This window comes from Rhinoderma darwinii, chromosome 5, assembly GCF_050947455.1.
Source record: "Rhinoderma darwinii isolate aRhiDar2 chromosome 5, aRhiDar2.hap1, whole genome shotgun sequence".
Taxonomy (NCBI): Eukaryota; Metazoa; Chordata; class Amphibia; order Anura; family Rhinodermatidae; genus Rhinoderma; species Rhinoderma darwinii.
In genome coordinates this window covers 343,439,348-343,454,842 of record NC_134691.1, presented here as the reverse complement: position 1 = coordinate 343,454,842, position 15,495 = coordinate 343,439,348, and positions in this window count along the sequence as shown.

The following is a 15,495-nucleotide window of genomic DNA, read 5'->3' as shown; positions in this document are numbered from 1 at the left end:
ATAAAAATCTACATTTTTTTCATAAAATGTAGGTTTAGCTATTTCTTTTTTACATTTCCACAAGAACTAAAAGACAAAAAAGCACCGCCACATTAGTAGATTAGTTCTCCCGAGTACAACAATCCCCCATATGTGGCCATAAACGGCTGTTTGAGTATATGGCAGGGCTCAGAACATAAAGAGCCCCTTGCAACATCTGAGGCCTACCATGGTGGCATTTACTGCCCCGTGTCATGAAAACAGGGGCTCTGGGATGTCAAAATATTTGAAACCCCAGAAAATTGACTCCATTTTGGAAACTAAACCCCTAAACTAATTCATCTAGGGGTATAGTAAGAATTTTTTATATGTGCAGTAACTGAGGAGTACCTGGAAAACCCGCAATGGAGGCAGAGGGAATGGCCAGTCCCACTACCAACCTACCCACCATTCCATAAAATCCTGCCCAAAAAATAAATCAAAGGCCTCAGTAAAAAAAAGATTTGCTGAGACAACCAATCTCATCTGGATTTATTCTTCTCACCCAGATTTGCAACCTGGATGGGACAGACACTCCCTCGGGTTCTTGGTATAGTGAGAATTTTTAGTTTAGTTTTATTTATATTTTTACAAATTTTAAATGGGGCTGGTCAGTAAAAAAAAAAAGATTGTCATGTCCAATAAGGGAGACAGAAATGTGGATAAAGAATAAATAAATGAAAAATCCAGGGAGCTGTGATATAATTTGAAACATTGTTTCAGGCACAGGTCGTGCTTTGTGGGACAAGTCTCACATTGGCATGTGATGTCCTTACGAATGCCGCGATTGGCGCGCACACCGCATTTTTTTGGGGTGTTCTGTTTGTTTTCAGTGGGGGGGGATTTCTGTGGGGAAATGCTGTTCGGGAATTATCCTGCTGACGGAAGGACCAGATGAACTGCCCTCCCCTTCCTGGTCAGCAAATATCAGGGCCTTGATTACATTTTCCTGAAACTGCAGGAACGTTTCCCCACCGCCGTCTTATCTGCAGAGGATGAAGGCGTTGTATAAAGTGATCTGTGTAAGATGCACTGGCGTGTTCTTATACCTTTGTCTTGCGCATGGCGCTGTACGGTTTTACGCCACCCATATATTTGTTGTACTCCTATAGCAAAATGGTTTGGGGACTTGGGTGGTGGATCCGCATAGAGGGACAAGGCTGCAGCTGTCCGTATAAGGACGTCCCTTATATCCTTATATTTCAGGAGCAGCAGGTCGTCGCTGCTGACAGCTCTGCTCTCTCCTACCTACAGTGTCTGGCCCAGCAAAGTTTCGGGGAGACCCTTCTGATTTTTGTGGATTGTTCCGCACGCCAATGTGGATCTGGACGAGAGAACTTTTTACAATGGGAAACTGTTATAAAAGTTGTCCAGATATAGATGATATAGTTTGCCGAGCAAAGGATGAACACGATCCCATACGATCTTTCCACTAATCCCTAGGGAGTGGGGCATTCTGGGGGATCTATACGGGAGTCTTTCCCCTCATAAACTCTAAAAGAGTGGGTGTAACCGGTGGCACTTTCACATAACTTTTATGCCGTACCGGGCTCTATTATTGGGTAGATGCCGCCTGAAGTGCGGTCTACCCTTGAAGCTCACCAATCACTCATCTACTGCAATTATCAAAACTTGGGTCCTGTGGGGTGGGCAGTGACTGTTGTCGTTGTAGTGCAGGAGCCTCATCATAGCTTCAAATCGTGTCCTGCTCATAATCGTGCGGTACGGGGGGGGGGGGGGTGTTGCATAAAATATCAGGGGACCAATAATCTCTAATACTGGGCTTTTTGACGAGACCAAAACTTAAAAATAGGCCCCAAAATGTCCCTAATTCTACTGCATTTGTGGGGGTTCAATTTTGGCCTCTCTCGTAAAACGAGTCGGGTTCTGGGAGCTGCATAGATGTTGGTCTGCTGGACCATTCAATTTAAAAGGGTGTCAGCAAAGAAAAGTTTTAAATAATCTATGGGGCTGAACCCCGTAGTATCAACTTGAATGCCTGAGGTGGCCGTAAATTCAGGCACCTGGGGGTATAATTGTCCACAGCTACCCATGTCAGCTCGGGCAGAGCAGGACCTATGGCTCTTCTGCGCTGACGGGGGGTGCAGACAGTCGCTTGATACTGACCAAGATGAGAGCACGAACTGTGCTTCACCTTCGCTTGCGCTGTCTGTATCGGAGCAGAGCATTTCATATCCTTCCCAAGCTGTGAAAGCCCTCCTGGCCATATTGAGGGATATTACAAATACGAACTAAAACCAAAAACAACTACGCAAAATTTTTTGTAATATTTTTTTTTAAACTTTTTTTTTTACCAAATAAAACCCCCGCTACTCCTGGGTGAGCAACAAGAATGGACCGGCGACCCTGCTGTATTTGATAAGTGAGGATACCCTACCTACCAGGGAAATTCTAAATGTGAGGTGTCATTGCTACCTAACAGGGAACTTGGGCAGTGGGCAATCTAGGGGCACAGCAGGGAAATAGCGGCAGGAGATGTGACAGTTGATGGCTGGGCACAGGTCACATGTCACTTTGGGTGGATGAATCAGATGACCAGTGGGCACCAAATGTGGTGAACAGTGGTCAGTCGGCAGAAATTGGGCAGATCTGAGGGTTTTATAAGATCTCTACTTCTCTTTTCTTCACTAAACTTCACTACGACCGACTCTGACAAGCTCCATACACAAGAGCTGTCAGAGCCGGCGCCGCCTGTGAATCCTGCCTCCTATGCTGTGATTGGCCAGTCAGTACTGACTGGCCAATCACAGTGCTTGATGACACGGGGCCATTTCGATTAGTCCCGAGCCAGTGAGTCCTGCCCGGCAACATTCAGTAACAGTTGCGATCAGGAAACTGTCACCGTGTGCTTTGCGGTAAAGCACTTGCAATCTAGACGTACAATCACGCCCTTTGTGGGAAGGGGTTAAAAAGCAAACATTCAAATTCATAATTTTGCCGTCGCTGCTTTTTTTTTTTATAGATTCCCCTTTTTAAAAATCCATAAATATGAAACACAAATTTATACCTAGCCCAAAATGATCCCCAAAAAATCTGGACCTTATCTGCAAAATACAAGTCCCCAAATAACCCAAAAAGTTCCGGCTGACAGTATACGGGGAGTCAGAGACGGAAAATTCCTGCCGTCCTTAATGCGAACATTTTCTTGGTTCTTAATGAGTGCGGGAGATTTATTACTAATGTCCTAAATGTAGACGGAATAAAACTGGACCAGACCGGCAGAAACTGCGCCAAATCCATCACACGCCTGTCCTACTTTAGGTCTGACCTAACACAGGCCGGTACATTTTATACACACAGGCAGTAACGTAATGTATATAGATACCGTATATGACAGGACATTATGGTACAAAGAAATGTAGAAGTCCTCGTAATGGGACGAAAAATAATGTGAAAAATATAAATAAAACTATTGATTACAAAAAATTATAATAAAGACGATTTTTTTTTAATTATTTTATTTTTAAATAAATTATCCCTATTAAAAAAAGCAATGGTGGAAGAGCTTTTTTTATGCCTTCATGTTCATAAAAGTTAAACACTATATATATATATACACCTAAATATTACACTTTATAGCGGTTTTCCGGAATGTGATTTCTTTTTTAGAATGGCCTAGAAATTACATTTATTTCATTTCCAGCCTGTACTAAAAAAAATTCACATCCCGAATAAATCCTTCAAAATGTAAGAGAAAAGTCTTTTATATTTCATGTCTTGTTCGTCTGATTCCGGCCGTGGGAATATAAAACATGTCGATGTTTTTTGCTGTTGTGTGAAGTTTGTGCAATAAACTTTATTTCTATTTTATTGTATTTTTTTCCCCCAATTTTCCTTCATTCATTTTATTTTTACAATTTTTGTAGTCACATTAAGGAATTATTACTAATAATGTCCTGGCAAATGTCTGTAAGAAATGTCCTAACAACCGGCAATATAAGAAGACGGCCCTGGGGTCCTTTTAGAATTTAATGTTTAACTGAATCACAAATTTAATACTTGACCGTCCAAATCAAAGTGCTAAACCGGATCCTTCACCCCGCTGTGATGTCATGTATTAAGTGCTCAGTAACCCTGACATCATACATGGCGCTTTGCAAGAAGGGGTTCAAAATTAAAAAGGTCAAATATAACCCCACAGTTACAGTGTAGCACTCAGTATAGGTGCCACTATATACTATATACTTATTTATATACATGTTCACTGTAGTGTTGATAATGGAGATAAAGTGCAGATGCTTGTGTCTGGTGCTGTGATGATGTCACAATGGTGGGTGTGGCTTGGAGATGTCATCACACATTGTGTCTGGTGCTGATGATGTCACAATGGTGGGTGTGGAATGGAGATGACATCACACAATCTATTGTGACATCATGGGGGTATATAAGGGGCCGCCATCCACCTGCAGCCTATTTCTGGATTACCATATTTTGGTGACAGGAGATTCTTCTTGGAGACAATGAGGTTTATTCTTCTACTTGTGTTTCTGGATATAATCCACCCAACACATTGTGTTTCACTGCCGGTGAGTATTTACCTCTTATTACACCCTGAACCCCCGGACCCGGCTGTACTGTGGGGGATGGGATATATGTGAATGTACTGATCACCTTGTCTCTTCCAGGACTTTTCATACTGGATTAATGTCATTCTGACCTATGAAAGTCCAACCCACCACCTGAGACCATGGAAGTTTGAGGTAAGTCTCCGTTCTCTCCGTATAATAGATGATGTCTTATTCCTCATGATAAGATTAGGACATTCTTTGTATATATCTGTAGGTTCTTGTCTGGGATCTTATATCAGATCTTGTCTTTCAGGACTTCCAGTCGGAGGACATCGTTCCTCACATAAGGATAATATTACAGCTCTTTGGGGTGAGTGATAATACCAGTATAATAGTTTATTATTATTATACCGCATATAAAGCACCAGTCCATCTATACAACGACTTATACATAGGGGTGCAAACTAAAGAGGGGGGACAGCGCACATTTATTATGGAGCTCCTCCCCATGTACAGAATAGCCGGGGGGCACAGCACACATATAATATTGGGCCCTTCCCCATGTACACAGCAGCACATATATACATCACTAATATTCCCTGCCCCCACTGTCCACAGTCCCGTATTACATACAGACTTTGGGCGTTATTTATGATAAATGTTTAACAGTAAAACTCTCCTTGTTGCCCATAACAACCAATCAGAGCTCAGCTTTCATTTCTTGTTGCCCATAGAATCCAATCACTGCTCAGCCTTCATTTATTGTTGCCTATAGCAACCAATCAGAGCTAAGCTTTCACTTCTTAACCTGCCCGGGAAAGAGGAAAGCTGCTCTGTGATTGGTTGCTACGGGTAACAAGGACACTTTTGCTGTTAGACCCTTGTGATAAATCTGCCCCACACTGAATATTAAATGTGAAGAAGTGTAATAAAGATATAATCTAGTGATACAGACCCCCCCCCCTATGACCCCTGATGTCACCAGCTCCGCCATGTCAACTATCTGGGCCCCATACAATCCAATGTGCCATATCTCCCATACTACATCTTGTAACCCATAATATACATTTGGGGGCATCTGAGGGTGTTTAGAGGGAAAAACATCATCATAATGCAACATAAAAATCATCGCATCCCCTTTCCATGCCCAGCCCCCCTGGTAGGAGTAGAAGAGGGAATAGTAGGATGTTTCTTCACCCTTTCATCCCCATGCCATATACTTGGTGGGTCTCCGCACATTATTGGCCATTAAATGCAGCCCATTCAGCAACTGTGCGGCCTTCACCCTAATGCCGTGACTCTCATGATTTGTATGGCATCCACCAGGCTAGTTTGGGACCCTTACTTGAGCGCATTAGCCTGGACCCCTGACTACAATACCCATCTGCACTGCCCTACAATACTAAGGAGGGGGGCAGAGGTTGCATTTAAACCTCATGCACACGGCCCTGCCCATAATCACGGTCCGCGATTACGGGCACATCTGGATGCAGGCGACCGCGCACAGCAACCCGTGATTTCGGCCCATGCTCCAATACAAAGTAAAAAGTAAAAGACGTGTCCTATCTTTTGTAGAGGCTTTCTATGGCCCAGACTCCATCCCGCAAATATACGGGAAGGTGTAAGTGGTCAATAGAAGAGAATTGGTCCGTAATTGCAGACAAATTCTATGGTCGTGTGCCTGGGGCCTTAATATGGAGCACCTCCCCATGTAGAGAATACCTGGCAGGGCACAGGACACATTTAATATGGAGACCCTCCCCATGAACAGAACAGCTGGGGGGGGGGGGCACATGACACATATAATATGGAGACCCTCCCCATGAACAGAACAGCTGGGGGGGACAGGACACATATAATATGGAGACCCTCCCCATGTGCAGAGCAGCCCATATATACATCACTAACTTTCCCTGCCCCCACTGTCCACAGTCCCATATAACAGACTTTGTTTCCTCCGATTGCAGGAATTTGTATCTGACCCCGTTGGTGACCCGTATGTTCCACCTGGTCATAGACGGACACGAGAGCGGTGCATTGGCGTAAGTTCAGCTCATATTTAAACTTTTTCGTATATTACTCTATGATCCTGGGACCCCTGTACTAATTGTCATCACTCCCCTTATAGAATAATCTATCAAAGTCCACCGCCTCCCCCCGAGAGAAGCTGACAATATTACAGAGGACTTATAAATGGATCACAGCGAAGGTCTTTGGGGTAAGTGATAAATTCTTGGTATTGGGGTTCAGCTAAAGTGCAAGCAGAGCTCGGTCTTATGGCTTCCAACTTATTCTTTGTGTTGGTTCTTTGTATTACAGGACACCCCTCCACCCGTGGTCCCCATAAAGGACCTCGCTGCGTGTAATGTAAGACGCCGTGATCGGATCATCCATGGCGTGGTGTGCGCTGGACTCATGTCACCGCTCATTGCACTGCTGATCTTGGCTGCATGGCTTGTACTAAGTCAGGGAGAGGACGACTTGTCCCATCAACATCCGAAACTCTCCGATGCCGAGAACAAACAAAACCTGCAGATCACCAAGAGAGCGGTGGACGCTCCACTGGAGGCCGATTCCAAAACTGCGCAAGGCCCCGTAAGATCAGATGATGTGCCGGAACCATTTCCACTGCCGAAATTCACACCGTTGATGGAAAGGCACCTTTATGAAAAAAGTGACTTGGCCATGTACGTGGAGAAAAAATACATCAGGACTTTGGAGGAGATCATTGTCATGAAAAGTCTTGAGGTGTTCCTTGGGATCAAGTCATCAGATGCTGAACCGATGGTGAAGATACCAAACCATCCCCCACAGTTTCAGCAGGTGTATTACCAGACATCTGCCGCTGACAACCAGCAACAAGGGGCTCAGACATCTGCCGCTGACCACCAGCAACAAGGGGCTCAGACATCTGCCGCTGACAACCAGCAACAAGGGGCTCAGACATCTGCCTCTGACAACCAGCAACAAGGGGCTCAGACATCTGCCGCTGACAACCAGCAACAAGGGGCTCAGACATCTGCTGCTGACAACCAGCAACAAGGGGCTCAGACATCTGCCGCTGACAACCAGCAACAAGGGGCTCAGACATCTGCCGCTGACAACCAGCAACAAGGGGCTCAGACATCTGCCGCTGACAACCAGCAACAAGGGGCTCAGTGCATCCGCAGGGGAACATCCGCGGTGCTCAATCAAGACCATCCAGCACCTTCCAAGGCTCCTTCTCCCCAGGAAGCGGAAAACAACAAAACAGCTATTACTCCTGGGGAATCCATCCTCCATGACACCCATGGCGAGAAAATGTCACAGAAACGTAATGTGCGGTTCAGTAATGTCGTCCGTGTCCGACCAATTCGTCCTGACCACCTGTATAGGCATGCTCGTACCTCTAAAGAACATTCCGAAAGAATATTCATCTATGACTATGACCTCGACTCCGAAGAGAGCGACCTGGACTCCGAAGAGAGCGATCTAGAGAATCAGGAATGCTGCCTCTTCATACGGATCCTGCGCCTCATTAAAGACATATTCTGCTGTAACTTGTGCTGCTCAGAAGTCGAGGAAAACTGAGGTACAAAAGAGGAACCGGACAGCTTTTCTGGAGGACATTTCCACCATCAGAATCCTCCACAGTGAGGTCGGACCGGACAATCACATCACAGAGATTAATAAAACATCTTCACTCTGATACCAGGTGTTAATGTGCGGTGTGTACCGGTAAATGCCCCTAACTGGGGGAACGGTCTGGGGTCTGTATGCGTTTTGGGGTGCGGTCTGGGGTTTGTATTAGTTTTGGGGTGTGATATGCCCTTGGTTTGGGGCTGTACTATCAGGGGTTTAACGAGAAAGTGCTGGGTCCCATAGTAAACATTTGAATGGCCCCCCATTGAGTATGAACATTCACCATCTCCATGTGACAGTTATCGGGTCTATTTTATTTATGTCAAGTATTATTTTAGATTTTATTAATAATGATTTATTTTTCTGGGGATAACGTTTTTTTTTAAAGTAAAATAGATCGTGTGAACGTGGTGATTGGTTCTCTTCACAAGGACGCACTTTCCTGCATAATAGCGTGAAAAAAAACAAACTAGCCCGCCAAGTGTTCTCTTACCCGTACAGGTTTAGGAATAACGTGAGAAGTGTTAACCCCTCGGTGACATTTCAGGTACAGTTACATCGCTGCCGCTAAGCTGTTCGAACAATGCAAGCTAACTGTACGTGACTGTGATGGCGCGGGTTCAGTAGCCGATCCCGTGCCACCACCAGCGGGTATCAAAGGGTTAATTCCGACTGATTAACCCCTTAGGTGCCATGGTCAACAGCTACCACAGCATCCTTGAGGTTACATCGCCACCCCCCCCCCCCCAAGATTTGATCGCAGTTTGTCATTGGTCGTAGAGTGTAAAACTGACAGGTATAATACACTGTGATCCATAAGTATTGCTGTGTATTATACAAGCGATCAGACAGTTGGATCCTCAGGTCTCCTAGTGGAACTTTTTAAAAATTAGGCCACTTTTAAATTACTTAAATAGCAAGTTTTCACAGATCTATACCCCTGAAAAAAATATTGCGGTGGATGAGTCTCTGTCCTTTTCAAAGGCCGGCTACAATTCAGGCAATATTTGCATATATAAGAGGGCCCGATTTGGGTTAAAAATGGATAAATTATGTGAGAGTGACTCGGGCTACACTCATAAATTCAGAGTTTATGAAGGGAAAGACTCCCGACTGATCCCTCCAGAATGCCCCCATCACTCAACAGCAGTGGAAAAATTGTATGGGACCTTTTGCACCCTCTTTTCGATAAGAGCTACCATTTATATGTGGACAACTTCTATTCGAGCGTACCCCTATTCAGGTGCCTGTCTGCAAAAAAACAAAACTCTGGCCTGTGGCACCATACACCGTAATCAAAAAGGCCTGCCAAAATCCCTGGTCTACCAGAAATGAAAATCTGGGGAAATCAGGGGAGTTTGTAATGAGGACTTGCTGCTTGTCAAATTTGGTAACAAGAGTGATGTCCTGATGCTCACAATGATTCACCCGGACAGCGGCAGCCACATTCCTGTACGCGGGACAAGTCGTGCCCTCTGTAAGCCTGGGTGCATACTGGACTACAATAACTATATGGGTGGGGGGGACCGTGCAGGCCAGATGCTGCAGCCCTACAATGCTGTTTGGTATAAAAACTTCCCGTAAACCTCATCCAAGTGTCCCTATATAATTCTTTTGTAATTTTTAGAAAGGCGGGGAACCAGGGATCCTATCTTAAATATCAAGGAAAGGTCATAAAAAATGTTATATTTGGAGACCAGGCCCAGGGGAGGGGAGGGGAGGGGTGGCATCATCTAGTCAAGCTAGCAGAATTGTACCAGGACAAAATTTTCCATCCGAAGTGCCCCCTACAGGCAAAAAAAACCGACCTCAAAAGAGATGTCGCGTATGTTCTAAGAACAGAATATGGAGGGAAACCAGTTACCAATGCGACACCTGCCCAGAGAAACCAGCGCTCTGCATTAGGGACTGTTTCTGTGTGTACCATATATCCCTAAATTAATAATTGTATTTTGAAAAATAAATGAGCCCATTTATGGGGGTTTCCATCATTCTGACCCCTATGAGCCTCTGAAATCTTGGCTTGCTGCAGGAAATCAAAATGTTTTACAAAATTTATAAAATTATGAAAAAATTTCTAAGTGCTGCCAAAATAAAGTAATGAGATGGAAATATATATTTGATAAAAAAAATTGTTCAGTATGATGGACATATGTGACATATTGCAGTTCAAATTAGTGAAAAATTAAATTTTTACAAAATGTCATAATTTTTTTTATTTTTTAACTAATTTACGCAAATCATATCCGCCTACTTTTATCACTAAAATCAAGTACAACATGTGACGAAAAAACAATCTCAGAATTACTTGGATGTGCAAAACTATTGCAGATTATTCTCTGATAAAGTCAGATATACCAGATTTTCAAAATCTGCCTTGGTCATTAAGTGAATAACTGGCTCGGTCATTAAGTGGTTAAAGGGTAACTAAATGTTTGACAAAATTCTGACGTGTCAAAAGTTTTGATTGGTGGGGGTCCGAGCACTGAGACCAAACGCTCAAACGAAGCGGCAGAAGCGCTGAGCCGCTTCGTGTCTGTTTGGCTTTTTCTACCTTGTATCGGAGGACGGGCTCAGAGACTTTCTATTAAGCCCGTACGCCGATACATTGATTTCGGGAAAAATCCGAACAGACACGAAGCGCCTGAGCGCTCACATGAGCGCTTCTGCCGCTTTCTTTGAGCGATTGGTGGGGGTCTCAGTGCTCGGATACCCACCAATAAAAACTTCTGACATGTCACTATAACATGTCAGAAGTTTGTCAAACGTTTAGTTACCCTTTAATTTATTTTATTGTTAACATTTTTGTAGTCACATTAAGGATTATTGATGATAATTTCCTGGGAAATGTCTGTAAGAAATGTCCTAACAACCGGCAACAGTATTTAATTGTAAAAAACAGCAAAAAAATTTCAAAATTACAATTTTTATAAATTTGAATGTATCTTCTTGTAAGACAGATAATTATACTGTAAAAGATCTGCCAGACACTGTTTCAATGTCGACGCCCGTGGGTAATCAGTCTGCACCTGCTCCTATGTCTGTGAGACTGACTCCATCTTCCACCACTCAGGATGGCAGGCTTAGGAGTGGGGGAGCCTATCACAGCCTGGCCAGACGGAGCTAGCTCCCACCCACTGTCTATTTATACCTGCCTTTCCAGTTCCTCATTTGCCTGTGATTCTGCTCTGCTTGTTTCCTGGCTCTGCTGCTGCTTGAACTACTGATCCTCGCTTGTTATTGACCTTGGCTTACTGACCACTCTCCTGCTCAGCGTTTTGTACCTCGTGCACTCCTGGTTTGACTCGGCTCGTTCACTACTCTCGTTGCTCACGGTGTCTCCGTGGGCAGCTGCCCCGTTTCCCTAGCTTCTGTGTACCCTTGTCTGTTTGTCTGTCATGCTCTTACTGAGCGTAGGGACCGTTGCCCAGTTGTACCCCGTCGCCTAGGACGGGTCGTTGCAAGTAGGCATGGACTGAGTGGCGGGTAGATTAGGGCTCACCCAGTGGCGTAACTACCGCCGTAGCAGCAGTAGCGGCTGCTACGGGGCCCGCGGCATGAGGGGGCCCGTGTCGCCCGCCGGCACGGGCCCCCACCATGGCCGGAGGCTCCGCTAGCAGCCGCTATGGCTGCTACAGCGGGACGCCACTGAACACTACGGCAGAGCAGGGAGGTATCTCCCCGCTCTGCCATTAACTGGTTCCCGACCGCTGGCTGTATTTTTACGGCCTGCGGTCAGGGTCCTTAAAACCCGAGCCATAGACTTTCTACGGCTCGGGTTTTAACTTGCTGCCCGCGCAATCGGGCAGCTGAATGTCGGGTCTCCGGCTGTCAGTGACTGCCGGGGACCCTGAGGAGAGAATAGAAGCAGCTTTCGCTGCTTCTGTTTTCTCTGATCACTTGTACACAGCGCTCAATGCGCGCTGTGTACAGGAATAGAGACAGCAGCAGCGGCGCTGTCTCTATTCCTCCCGGTGATCATGTGACTGGTCACATGATCGCCGGGTGCCGTTACTGACAGACTGCTGCTGGGTCTTACTAGAACCAGCACAGCCCTATTAGTGACAATCGTCACTATGAGAGGACTGATTTCCCCTGTAACTGGGGCTGCTGTGCAGCTCCAGTTACAGTGGAAAAACATGGTGTAAAAGAAAGAAAAAAAATATATAAAGTTCCCATGGACAGACCATAGTAATAAAAAAATAATAAAGTAAAGTGCAAAAAAAATGTAAATAATAAATACACATAAAATACCCACCCCCAAAAAAAACGTTCCCCCCCGCCAATCATTGTTGTAACGCTAGCGCTGACCCAATTACCCTAATATAGACATGTAATATATAAAAATTTACGGTAGACAATGACGATCACAAATAAAAGGTCTATTTTGGGTAAAACTATGTTATTACCAAAAAAAAAAATTGCTGAAATGTAAAAAAGCTTATTTTTTTACTATTATTTTCAAACTTTATGAATAAAAATTCTAAAATAGCAAAAAAGGTGTGTATAAAAACAATACAAAATGAAACCTGCATTGTCTACGGAAAAAAATGTCGCAAAAATCACGTCGTTAGCCCAACAAATAAAAAAGTTATAGCCATTTAACTAACACGTGCTAAAAATGGCTAAACGGTGTCTGGTCCTGAAGGCGCAAAATAGAGCAAAAGACACGTATCCCCCCCCCTCTCCACAGGACATGTATACCCTCTCCACAGGATATCCACAGGACAGGAGATACATGTGTGATCGCTGGCATTGATAGGGAGAACGGGGGACTGAAAGTCCCCTGAAGTTCTCCATCACAAACCTCGGACTTCCGGGGTCTGTGTCGGCAGCTCCGTAGAAATGAATAGAGCGCCGGTCGTGCTTGTGCGCATGCGTGACCAGCGCTCCTTTCATTTTTATTGAGCTGCGCAGACGCCGGAAGTCAGAGGTTTGTCATGGAGAAGTTCAGGGGACTTTCGGTCCCCCGTTCTCCCTATCAATGCCAGCGATCACACATGTATCCCCTATCCTGTGGAGATCCTGTGGAGAGGGGATACATGTATTTTGTAGGACACACTGTAGGTCACATTTTTTTGGGAGGGGGGACGCTGTATGGCGTTCCCTACAGGGGGGGGTGGCTGTATGGCGTTCCCTACAGGGGGGGAGCTGTATGGCGTTCCCTACAGGGGGGGCTGTATGGCGTTCTCTACAGGGGGGGCTGTATGGCGTTCTCTGCAGGGGGGCTGTATGGCGTTATCTACAGAGGGGCTGTATGGCGTTATCTACAGGGGGGCTGTATGGCGTACTCTACAGGGGAATGTATGGCGCTATCTACAGAGGGGGGGCTGTATGGATGGCGTTATCTACAGGGGGGCTGTAAAAAAGGCACTATCAACAAGGGGGGGGTTGTGTGACACCCAGGGGAGGGGGGGCCCCAGTCAAAAGTTTGCTATGGGGCCCAGTCTTTCCTAGTTACGCCCCTGGGCTCACCTGTGTGTCTCCCTACCCCGTCATTACATATACCACTCAAAATAGTTGCTGATTAACATCCCCCATATTTATACTTTAGATTGGTCTAATTTTTTGAACATCCTTTTATTTTTCTAGGCCCTTACAAGGCTTAGAAATTTATCAGCAATTTCTCAAATTTTCAAGAAAATTTCAAAAGGCTCTTTTTACAAGGATCAGTTCAGCTGTGAAGTGGCTTTGAGGGGCCCATACAATACAAACCCCTCATAAATCACCCCATTTAAAATCTGCACCCTCAAAGTATTTAAAACAGCATTTATAAAGTTTCTTAAACCTTTAGGCATTTTACAAGAATTAAGGCAAAGTAGAGCAAATTAAAGCATTTTTTTGGCAGAAATTTATTTTTAATCCATTTTTTCTATAACACAGAATGTTTTACAAGAGAAACGCAGCTCAATAATTATTGCCCAGATTCTGCAAGTTTTAGAAATATCCCACATGTGGCCCTAGTGTGATAATGGACTGAGGCACCGGCCTCAGAAGCAAAGGAGCACCTAGAGGATTTTGGGACATTCTTTTTATTAGATTATATATTAGAAAACACCCCAAAATTTCCACAAGTACTAAAAGGGAAAAAGCACCGCAACATTTGTAAAGCAATTTCTCCTGAGTAAAGCAATATCCCACATGTAGTCATAAACTGATGTTTGGACACACGGCAGGGCTCAGAAGGTAAGGAGCGCCATTTGGCTTTTGAAGCTCAAATTTAGCTGGAATAATTTGCGGCGCCATGTTGCATTTGCAAAGCCCCTGAGGTGACAAAACAGTGGAAACCCCCCACAAGTGACCCCATTTGGAAAACGACACCCTTCAAGGAATTTATCAAGGGGTATAGTGAGCATTTTGACCCCACAGGTTTTTTGCAGAAATTATTGGAAGTAGGCCGTAAAAATAAAAATCTAAATTTTTTTCATAAAATGTAGGTTTAGCTATTTTCAAAAAAAAATTTCCCCAAGAACTAAAAGAGAAAAAGCACCGCCACATTTGTAGATCAGTTCTCCCGAGTACAACAATCCCCCATATGTGGCCATAAACGGCTGTTTGAGTATATGGCAGGGCTCAGAACATAAAGAGCCCCATGCAACATCTTAGGCCTACCATGGTGGCATTTACTGCCCTGTGTCATGAAAACAGGGGCTCTGGGATGTCAAAATATTAGAAACCCCAGAAAATTGACTCCATATTGGAAACTAAACCCCTAAACGAATACATCTAGAGGTATAGTGAAAAATGTTAGATTGAAAAGTAACACCCTTCAACGTATTCATCTAGGGGTACAGCAAAAAAGAAAAAAGTATAGTAAGAATTTTTAATATGTGCAGTAACTGAGAAACACCTGGTGGAAGAGGGAATGGCCGGTCCCACTACCAACCTACCCACCATTCCATAAAATCCAGCCCAAAAAATAAATCAAAGTCCTCAGAGCTAAAAAACATTTGCTAAGACAACCAATCCCATCTGGATTTATTCTTCTCACCCAGATTTGCAACCTGGATGGGACAGACACTCCCTCGGGTTCTTGGTATAGTGAGAATTTTTAGTTTCGTTTTATCTATAGTTTTTACAAATTTTAAATGGGGCTGGTCAGTAAAAAAAAAAAATTGTCATGGCCAATAAGGGAGACAGAAAAGGTGGATAAAGAATAAATAAATGAAAAATCCAGGGAGCTGTGATATAATTTGAAACATTGTTTCATGCACAGGTCGGGCTTTGTGGGACACGTCTCACATGGTATGTGGTGTCCTTACGAATGCAGCGATTGGCGCACACAGGGTATTTTTTGGGGGGGCTTCCGTTTGTTTTCAGTGGGGGG